The 10,738-nt window shown below is 39.2% G+C and overlaps 1 pseudogene; it reads right to left on the bottom strand.

Annotated features, from left to right (window-relative positions):
* Positions 1-6,777: 6,777 nt before the first annotated feature.
* Positions 6,778-10,403, bottom strand: LOC110645373 (callose synthase 3-like; annotated as a pseudogene).
* Positions 10,404-10,738: the final 335 nt, after the last annotated feature.

Here is a 10,738-nt window from a genome sequence, read left to right as displayed (position 1 = left end):
GGAAGAGTTTAGCTTTGATGGTGACAGGAGCGTGGCTCCATATAACTTGGTGTCAGCAATTAGTGCTAGAAAAATGTTGAGGCGTGGATGCCAAGGGTATTTGGCATTGGTGAGAGATACATCTGTAGAAGGTGTCAGCATGGAAAATGTTCCTGTTGTCAGAGAATTCATGGATGTCTTCCCTAAGGAGCTTCCAGGGTTGCCACCAGAAAGGGAAATAGAGTTATGCATTGATGTTGTTCAGGGTACAAATCCCATATCCATGCCACCTTACAGGATGGCACCAGCAGAATTGAAAGAGTTAAAGGAGCAACTACAGGAGCTTTTGGACAAGGGTTTCATACGTCCGAGCACTTCACCCTGGGGTGCTCCTGTTCTATTTGTGAGAAAGAAGGATGGGTCATTGAGGTTGTGCATTGACTATAGACAACTGAACAAGGTAACTGTGAAGAACAAGTATCCACTTCCTCGGATCGACGATCTATTTGATCAGCTCCAAGGGGCTAGATTCTTTTCCAAGATAGACCTGCGATTAGGCTACCATCAGTTGAGAATCAGGAATCAGGACGTGTCCAAAACGGCATTCAGGACAAGATACGGTCATTATGAGTTCTTGGTGATGTCTTTTGGACTCACTAATGCACCAAAGAATTTTTATGGACTTGATGAACCGGGTGTTCAAGCCATTTTTGGACCGTTTTGTCATCGTATTTATAGATGACATTTTGGTATACTCTCGGACCGAGGAAGAACACGTGTGGCACTTGAGGATGGTGTTGCAGACTTTGAGGGAGCACCAGTTGTATGCCAAATTTTCAAAATGTGAATTTTGGCTAGAAAGCATCTCATTCTTGGGACACGTGGTTTCTAGTGACGGCATTCAAGTGGATCCCAAGAAAATTGAAGCTGTAACTGATTGGCTTAGGCCTACAACAGTCACTGAGATGCGAAGTTTTCTAGGTCTAGCTGGCTACTATAGGCGTTTTGTGCAAGATTTCTCCAGGATAGTGGCTCCCCTAACTAAGTTAACTCGGAAGAATGTTCCATTCATTTGGACAGATGACTGTGAGAGGAGTTTCCAGAAGCTTAAGGAGTGTCTAACCACCGCCCCTGTGTTGACACTACCTATGAGTGGTGAAGGATACGCCGTGTACTGTGACGCCTCCAGAGTTGGCCTAGGGTGTGTTTTGATGCAGAATGGAAAGGTAGTGGCTTATGCTTCAAGGCAGCTGAAGAGGCATGAGTAGAACTACCCCACCCATAATTTGGAAATGGCGACTGTAGTCTTTGCACTAAAAATCTGGAGACACTACCTGTATGGTGAAGTGTGCGAGATATACACCGACCACAAGAGTTTGAAGTACATCTTCCAACAGAGGAATTTAAACTTGAGACAGAGGAGATGGATGGAGCTTCTGAAAGACTATGATTGCACTATCCAGTACCACCCTGGGAAAGCCAATGTAGTAGCAGATGCTTTGAGCGTAAAATCTTCCGCGGTTGCGCACATTTCGTAAGAGAAGAGACCGTTAATTCAGAGGTACATGAGTTGATGGATCAAGGTTTAATCCTAGATCTTTCAGATGAGGGGTACATCGCTCATTTTTCGGTGAGGCCGGACTTGAGAGACAGAGTTAGAGTTTCCCAAAGACAGAGACCAACAATTGATGAAGATCATAGAAAGAGTACAAAGAAGGTGAAGGTGGTGACTTTGGATTTGCCAATGATAGCCCTAGTGCAAGGTTCAAAGATATGTGTGCCCGATGTGGACAATCTCGTAAATGAAATCATGCAAGAGGCACACTATACACTGCATGCTGTCCACCTGTGTTCCACCAAGATGTACCATGATGTGAAAGATAGCTACTGGTGGAATGGCATGAAGAGAGACATAGCAGACTTTGTGTCCAAGTGCTTGACTTGTCAGAAGGTGAAGTTTGAACACCAGAGACCGTCAGGGAAGCTGCAAGAGATCCCTATCCCAGAATGGAAGTGGGAAATGATCACTATGGATTTTGTGACTGGGTTGCCTCGTACCACGCGAGGATATGATTCGATATGGGTTATTGTGGACCGTCTAACCAAATCAGCTCACTTTTTGCCCGTGAAGACTACGTATTCGGTGGCACAGTACGCCCGACTCTACATTCGAGAAATAGTCAGATTGCATGGAGTTCCAGCTTCCATAATATCTGACAGAGGGCCCCAGTTCACTTCTCGGTTTTGGAGAAAGTTGCAGGAGGCACTTGGCACACAGTTGAACTTCAGTACAGCCTTCCACCCTCAGACAGACGGACAGTCCGAAAGGACAATCCAAACACTGGAAGACATGCTTCGCATGAGTGTTTTGGATTTTGGAGGTCAATGGGATGATCAGCTAGCTTTGGTGGAGTTTGCCTACAACAACAGTTACCATTCCAGCATAGGGATGGCACCCTATGAGGCACTATATGGAAGAAAGTGTAGGTCTCCTCTGTGTTGGACGAAAATGGGAGAAGCGAAGGTGCATGATGTAGACCTAGTGCAGTACACTTCAGAGGTAGTTCCTTTAATCAGGGAACAATTGAAAACAGCTTTCAGTAGGCAGAAGAGTTATGCAGACCCCAGACGGAGGGATGTGGAGTTTGCAGTAGGCGACTATGTATTCCTGAAGGTTTCTCCGATGAAGGGAGTCATGAGATTTGGAAAGAAGGGCAAGTTGGCACCTCGGTATATCGGACCTTTTGAGGTTACGGATAGAGTTGGAGCAGTTGCCTACCGGTTGGAGCTACCACCCAACCTTTCTCACGTTCATCCCGTATTTCACATCTCCATGCTCAGAAAATACATTCCAGATCCTTCTCATGTACTACAGCCAGATGTAATAGAGCTAAAGGAGAATTTGACATTTGAGGAGCAACTTGTAGCCATAGTGGACTACCAAGTGAGACAGCTAAGATCAAAACAGATCCCTATGGTTAAGGTCTTGTGGAGGAGCCAGTCAGTGGAAGAGTGCACCTGGGAGTCAGAACGGGATATGCGTAGCAAGTACCCTTATCTGTTCAATGTATAATCATGTGCTTTATTCTGCCTTATGTAAAATTCGAGAACAAATTTTCTGTAAGGGGGGAAGAATGTAACACCCCAAAATTTTAAATTTTATTATTTTATGAGCATTTTTGGTATTTTAATTTTATTTAAATTTTAGGAATTTTTTTGAGATTTTTTGGATTTTAAAAATCGGGTTCGATTTTTCGAAAATATAAACTTTGATGATTTTTAAAAATTAATTTAAAGACCACGTGGTAAAACTAAAAATATATTTGGAGTCTACGAATTTTTCTGAGTTTTCTGGAATTTTTTCGAAATTTTTGGACCTCGTTTTCGGTCCCGAGACAGAGTAAAAATTCAAAATTTTGTATCCTGAATCGAACCTACCGAATCGAACCAGACCGGATCTGACCGGCCGAATCGGACCAACCTTTTCTTTTTCTTCTTCCCTTCCCCGAGCGCGTCCGACCTCCTCCCCTTCTCTCTCTCTTTTCTCTCTCCTCCCTCCTCCCCTTGCCACGCCGCCACCTCCCCTGCCTCCCCACCTCGCCGGGGCGCCACCTTAGCCCTTCCCCACGGCCAGCCGCCGCCTGGAACGCCGGAAAACGGCTCCAGAAACGACGCGCAGCGCGCGCGTGACTCCTCGATTTCGCGGCCAAAATTCGGCCCATTCGGCCACCAATCGGACCGGGTCTTGTGTTTAAAATCATCTGCTCGTTGAGAGCTTTCCATAGACACCAAGAACACTGAAATCCATCGAGCGGTTTGTCCAATTTTTGCCCGGGAAGTTTTAGCCCATTTTGACTTTCAGGCTAGATTTCTCGCAAACCGTGAATCCCACGAGAAAATCGAGAGTACCAGAGCGCTCCACTCGTCGAGAGCTTTGCGGAGACATAAATTTCTAATTTTTTCGACACCGTTTTTCGGTGGGTCCCACGGAACTTCACAGTGTCTTTTCGAGCATTAAATGAGCTTAGAAAATTCTGAAAAATTTATGTACTAACCCCCGTGTCGTGGGCTTCGTGTAGGTATCTTCAATTCACGAAAATTCGACAGTTGCCCGGGTCTGTGAATTTCCGGCCAGACAGACCCGTTACCGGAAAAGTCTCCGAATTGGACCGAGATTTTGGCTACCCCCCCCATTGTTAGACATCCTGAGCGCGTTCCCGAAGTCGGAATCGGCAAAGGTAAACCCGAACCTTGCTTTTTCGTAATTTTCTAGTGCTTAAATAGGATTAAAAATTCATAAAATATTCGTGGTAGCTCAGAAAATTATGATTCTTTTTGAAATAGCCTAGTAATATTGCTAAGGACCGCGGGGCAAAGTTTTAGAATTTTTAGAGCTTGTTTGGGTAGTTTTTGCAAAAATGATCAATTATAAGGACTAAATTGAAATTTTACATATTGTGATGGATGACTGATTTGATGGGCCCAGGAGGGGCTGTGTGATGTGATTGAGTTGTGGATATATGGATTGTGAATATAGAAGTGTGTTTTGAGCCATTTTGCAGGTTGGGTAGGTTCTAGGTATAGGGGAGACTCTGCCAGATTTTCGGCACGACTTAGGACGTATTTGGTCTTTTCTTGATTGTATTGAGTCATTTGTATTAAATAATTGTAATGTAATTGTCAGGTAAGTCGGGACAGTCTTCTTCCTCCGCCCAGCCACCACAGTAACCGTTGTCAAGTCTGTGAGTAAAATATTAATTTTAATTGTAATTTCACTATTATTATATGTTCAAGCATGCCCATGCATCACTTATATGCATATATCTATGTAGATAAACTTTAGGCACGATTTATGTTGCATTCATAACTGTGAAAGTGTCATGTATGTTGGTGTGGTAATTTGGAGCAGTGTGCATGCGTTGGCGTGCGTGTGATGTTGTGTGGACTATGGATAGGACGGGTAGTCACGGCTTGAGATCTTCGCTGGGACCCGATCCTTCGGGGGGTAGTCACAGCTTGAATTCTTCGCTGGGACCCCCGATTTGGTTTATTAAGCGAAAGTCTGGCTTGAGTTCTTCGCTGGCACCAGGTTGGATTTAAGAGAACTGTATAGGGGATCAGCTCCCATATATTATGATTGATATCACTGGGTGTGTGAGTGCTCCAAATTACCTTTATGATGTTATGATGTGAAAATATTGTTGATGTTGCATTTCACTCTACAAGGTGCATTAGTTTTAGATAGTTATAGAGATTATGGTTAAAATTGATATTTTACTCTCTGAGCCGAACGCTCACTCCTGTTCAATATTTTTTTCAGGCCACAGGAGGATATTTTTGAGATTAACCTGCTTTCTTCTTCGCAGGTTGATTATTAACGTTTGTATAAACTTGTTAAATCTTAGAATTTCCGCATGTATTAGAAAGGTTTATTTGATATGGGTCTGTAAGCTAAATTATTATTTTGGATTTGTAAACTTAATATTCTATGCATGTTTGATGGATTGGATGAGGGAGCTGAGCTCCCATTTATTTTTATGCTGATGAGTATGTGGAGAGTGAGCTGAGCTCCCTAATTGAGTATTTATTGTGTTTACAGGTCGGGTGAGTCAAAAACTCCCCGTTGGTAAGTCCATTTTATGGCCGGACTCTGTCCGGTTGATTTCTTGAAATTGGGCCCAAATGGGCCTTAGAGTTGGATTAATGAATAATTAGGCTTACTACGGGCCTCGGGGGCTTTAGGCTGGCCTAGGTCCTAGTGTCGGTCCGACCCATAGGTTGGGTCATGACAATTAGACTTAATATATATATATATATATATGTATGTATTGCAAAAAAAAAAACCTAATATTAATTAGCAACATGTGTATTATATTAATAGCAAAAAATGTTATCTATTACGATTGATAAATGTGTAACTGTTATGGAGAGAATTTTTTGTTCATTTTAAAAATAAAGCATTATTATTATTATTTAAAAAAATTCCCAATTATTATGTAAAAATTAAAAATAAATGTTAATAATCCGCATAAAGAGGAAGATATGTTAATAATGTTTATATGCAATTAAAAATAAAATAATTATTCTAAGTAAAAACTATACGATGCACCTGAACTGAACACGTCTGTTTTAAAAATTAATTTAAATAAAAAATAAATTATAGATAAAATTATGAATGAATAAAAATATGTTTATATATTTATTTATAAAAATTAACTATATAATTAATATAAATTAAGAAGACAATAATTCATACGATAAATTTGCACTATACAGTTCCGCCAGGAGCAAAAGCCAAATTAATCCATATCCTGTCATGCAGCAATTTTCAAATAGCTAAAATGTGTCTAAAGGCTATCTTAATTGCTTTCTCATCTAATAATCATAATCAATCACGTTTGTTTCAGAAAAATTGTCTAGACCCAATTTACCACCAACTTAAGATACAAATATGTAAAACGTATTAAATAGATAAATCTCACCATATATTTTTGAGTTATAATAAATTGAGTTTAAATAAAAAAAATTCAGTTCGTATATTATTTTGAAAAGATTTGAGTTGACATATTTATATATGTATCCATGCTGCTGGAACAAAGCAATCCCAACCTGAAATCGTTCCATATTTTCTAGTTATCGGGACAACATAAAATCAAACGACATTTGCTATTAATTTTGCTCACAAAATTCAACTTTGACTTAAATTATGATGGATTGATGATTAGCTTATAAAAGTTAGTATGGCAATTAGGAGACAAGCTCTTGACTAATTCCAATTACCAAAATTTGATTCCTATCTCATCCATAATTACTCTCGTGTATTATAATTAGAATATATGGTTACAGTAGATATGGACAAGATTCTCATTAGCCGGTTAACAGAATCAAGATGATAATTGCATTAACATATATACTGCCGTACCCGTCAGCAAGTTTACTCCTTGTTTCGAGAAGACCGATCCTTCCTTGGACCGCCAAGAATACGTGAAATTTGCAGACCTCTACTAAATGCTTGGTTGAATAGCATGCGAGTCTGGAATTCAGATACGAAAGGAAACCAGGCGAGGAATGCAACTGGAGTGAACAGAAGCAAGCCCATGACAATCTCATAACCACGTGCCAGAGTCCGAACTGATCCCCAAAATCCAGCACGATGAACGAGAGGCTTACAAGCTTGTGCAATCTGTAAAAATGGAAAGGCACACAAGAAGTAGAATCAACATTAAAACAATGAAACGCTTCTTAAGAGGCAATTCCGAAATCAGCATAAATTTTCTATAGATGAAGTGACTACAAAACCGCATATCCCTCCTGACACAGTGGCATCCCAGGCATACGGGCTGGTTCTTTCTGACAAATTTTAAGATTTTTATATGAAGGTCTCCCTGCCCCATCTGTCTCTTTCTATTTGAGTTGTAAACCTTTAAAAGATTAAATTTGAAGTTAAACACAAAACCATCCAACCATTCTCTCTCTCTCTCTCTCTCTCTCTCTCTCTCTCTCTTGAAGTTAAACACAAAATCATCCAACCATATTCTCTCTCTCTCTCTCTCTCTCAGTTAAACACAAAACCATCCAACCATTCTCTCTCACTCACTCTCACTCTCATTCTCTTTGAACTTTAAACATTTAAAAGATTAAGATTCGAGTTAAATACTGAGCTATCCACATATTATTATTACTCTCTATTCCTCTACTAGTCTTTGAAAACGAGCCTATTAATGAGCCAGCTCATGAGATTATAAACAAGGCGAGCTCGAGCTCAAATCAAATATTGTTGAGCTCGGCTTATTTATTAAACGAGTTTAAAATTCGAACTTGAGCTCAGCTCATTTATAAAATGAGCTCAATTGAGCCGCGCTTTTATCAAGCAGTTCATGAGAAGCTTGATTTGTTTACACACCTAGTTTTAGACTAAAATGAAAATGATAAAAAAAAAAAAGGTTTCACTTACCAAAAGCATGCCCCAGCCAGTTGGCAAGAAAGCAAGAATGCACACAATTATATCTTGAGCTGTCATGTGAGGCAGTGCAATTAAAGTGACCAAAATGGAGACGAAAGTAAGGAATATCATTCCCTTAATCAGCCGGAACAGAAGCTGGAAGTTTGCACTGAACTTTCATCTTCCAACAGATACTGTCTGCAGAAGCAAAACAGATAATATTGAATCGTATAAGAGGGCATGTTTGCACGTACACATTTTAGCAAATCAATGGTTCAGAAGTTTTCAAGGAAAATTTATATTTACTAAAATGGTTTTAATCTAAACCATAACAAAATGGCAAACAGACAAATGCGTTATCCAAAGACAGAAATTTTCATCATTTTTGCTTCATAAACAGGTTGGGCAAGTCTTGTATGCACCCTTTGTTTGCGACAATATGATTACTCAATAGCTTCATCAAGAGTCAATTTTGAAGAACATTTTGATGCACCCAAAGTTATTCGCAAATCATGGAAAACTGAAGCCAAATAACTGCTCATGGCTTCCTCCTACATACCAAGAGAAAAATCGGACCACCATGGAAAAATATGCATGGAATAATACTATGCATGGAAAAAACAATAATACTAAGCCCCAGTATTTTAAAAAAATCCAAATCTTTTCTACTTTTTACAACTATAGTCTTTTTTTTATCAACCTAATTTTAAAGGTTACCTGTTTTTATAGCCCAAGGTCAAAATTGGAGATATCAACGGTCAAAATTGTCACGTAAGCTGACTTTAGAGCCAAATTTGACCTTGGGCTATAAAAAAACTAAGCTTTAAAAATAGGCTAAAATTGACAAAAAAAAAAAAAAAACAAAAAGAAGAAGAGAGAAAGAGAGAGAATTGGCTAAAATTACAAAAAAGTTGAAAAAAAAAATTCAGATTTTTTTGACCATTAAGCCCTTTAAGAATCAAATGCTTTTTTATCAAATGCTCACCTTCATAACAAACAATATTAGAAAGATCACCAGCCATGATATTCCCTAGACCTACGAGGAATGAAAAGAACATGATATTGTTTTGCTTCATCTCTCTTTTGATAAAAAATAAATGTTTAAATACGGAAAAGGGCAAAATATTTGCAGATGATATACCAGAAAACTTTTAGTGTTCTTCGTGATCTTTAAGTGATATACCAGCCCATATTGGTAGATAAAGAATCGTAACGATAACAATATCTCAGCCACAATTCCACGTTTCCCAGAGTGACGAAGATGCTCTTGTTCCTCCTCCCACCATGATTCCCAACTCTTTTCTGGAGGTACACCTATACCCCCTCGGTAACTAATCCATTTATTCCAATCAGTCCAATCATCAACAATCTTTTGCCACTCAAAACCAGATGGATTAAACAGGAAGGGAGCAAAAAGCCAGGTCCCAACCATAAACCACATAGATATAGTAATCAAGATATAAGCAAAAGCACTTCTATAAGGCTGACCAAAGATCTGGTACACAACAAGCAAAATCATCATCTCAATACCCTTCACAAAGTGGCTGCGGGAATAAAGCCTATAGTTTTCAGCAAACTTGGCATGGAACGCTACAAATTCTCGACCAGTAGGCCTGTATTTTGCACCTCCATGAATCAAAGTCCTTCCACAATAGTGTGTCTTGGTTCCAAGAGAAAATGTGAAAAATACTGGTGCAAGTTGCAATTGCATTAATATAAATTCACTTAGTGCAGTCCTAAAATCCCTTTCCAGGCCAATTTCCATCAGCATAGGCAAGGCCATCAAAAATCCAATTTGAACAAAAGATTGAGAAGCAAGAGCCACCTGAAGAGGTTTATTATCTCGAATTGCTTTCTGATTAATTAAACCTTCTTCAAGCTCACTCAGAACAAGATAAAGGCGACCATAAAGGAACACATATACAGTAAGCACAGTTATCTGGAAGACAAAGGAACTGTTTAGAATCTACAGCATACATTTAGTTCTAATATCTTGAGATAAATGAACTGAATTTTGTAACATACCAAAGTACTGAAGTAGAAACCAACGGTGGTGAAATAGCAAGACAACATACGGAAAAAGTCAAAGCGGTGTCCAAGCCGGTATATATCACGACTCAAAGTCTGCTCACCATTACCATTAGCAATTTTGGCCTCAAACATAGAAATCTGATGGAGTCCCACATGCCTCCCCTTCCCGACTTGTACGTATTCATGATGCGTAACATTGCCTTCACGAAGTGTAGAATTGAAACCTGCAGTTGAAATCAACTTAAAATTACTCAGCAGAAATGAAGATAATATACAAAATCATAGAGAAAAATTCACAAGAACACAAACCAGCAAAAATGTCTTCACTTAAATTGATAACCTTGGATGCCTTACTAACAGCCCCTCTAGCAAGGTGAAAAAGCCTATCAAACACATCTGGATGACCATAGTGGAACCGAACCCTAAATTGGAAGAAAAAAATGGTTGTGGAAATTTAGCATGATAAATATGAAATTAAAAAAAGAAAATCTGTGAAAAACGTTTAAGTTGAGCAAAAGACAACATATAGATTAACAATCAATAAAAGCCTATTGATGTATCTAAGAAATGATAATCTGCAATAAAATGTGACAAAAAATACTGCCATTCGTGTTAAACTATTGCAATTCATTATTTTAATTTAATATGCAAAAGTTAATCGCATAACAAATATAGCTAAAGGGGCTACCAACACCACCCCCACCCCCCCCCACCCCCCCTCCCCTTCTTCTACTTTTAGGATGCACTTCAAAATCCTCCAAAAAAAAAAAAAAACTATTATCAACA

This window comes from Hevea brasiliensis, chromosome 4 (genome assembly GCF_030052815.1).
Source record: "Hevea brasiliensis isolate MT/VB/25A 57/8 chromosome 4, ASM3005281v1, whole genome shotgun sequence".
In the NCBI taxonomy this organism is placed as follows: domain Eukaryota; kingdom Viridiplantae; phylum Streptophyta; class Magnoliopsida; order Malpighiales; family Euphorbiaceae; genus Hevea; species Hevea brasiliensis.
This window is presented reverse-complemented; position numbering and strand designations above follow the sequence as displayed.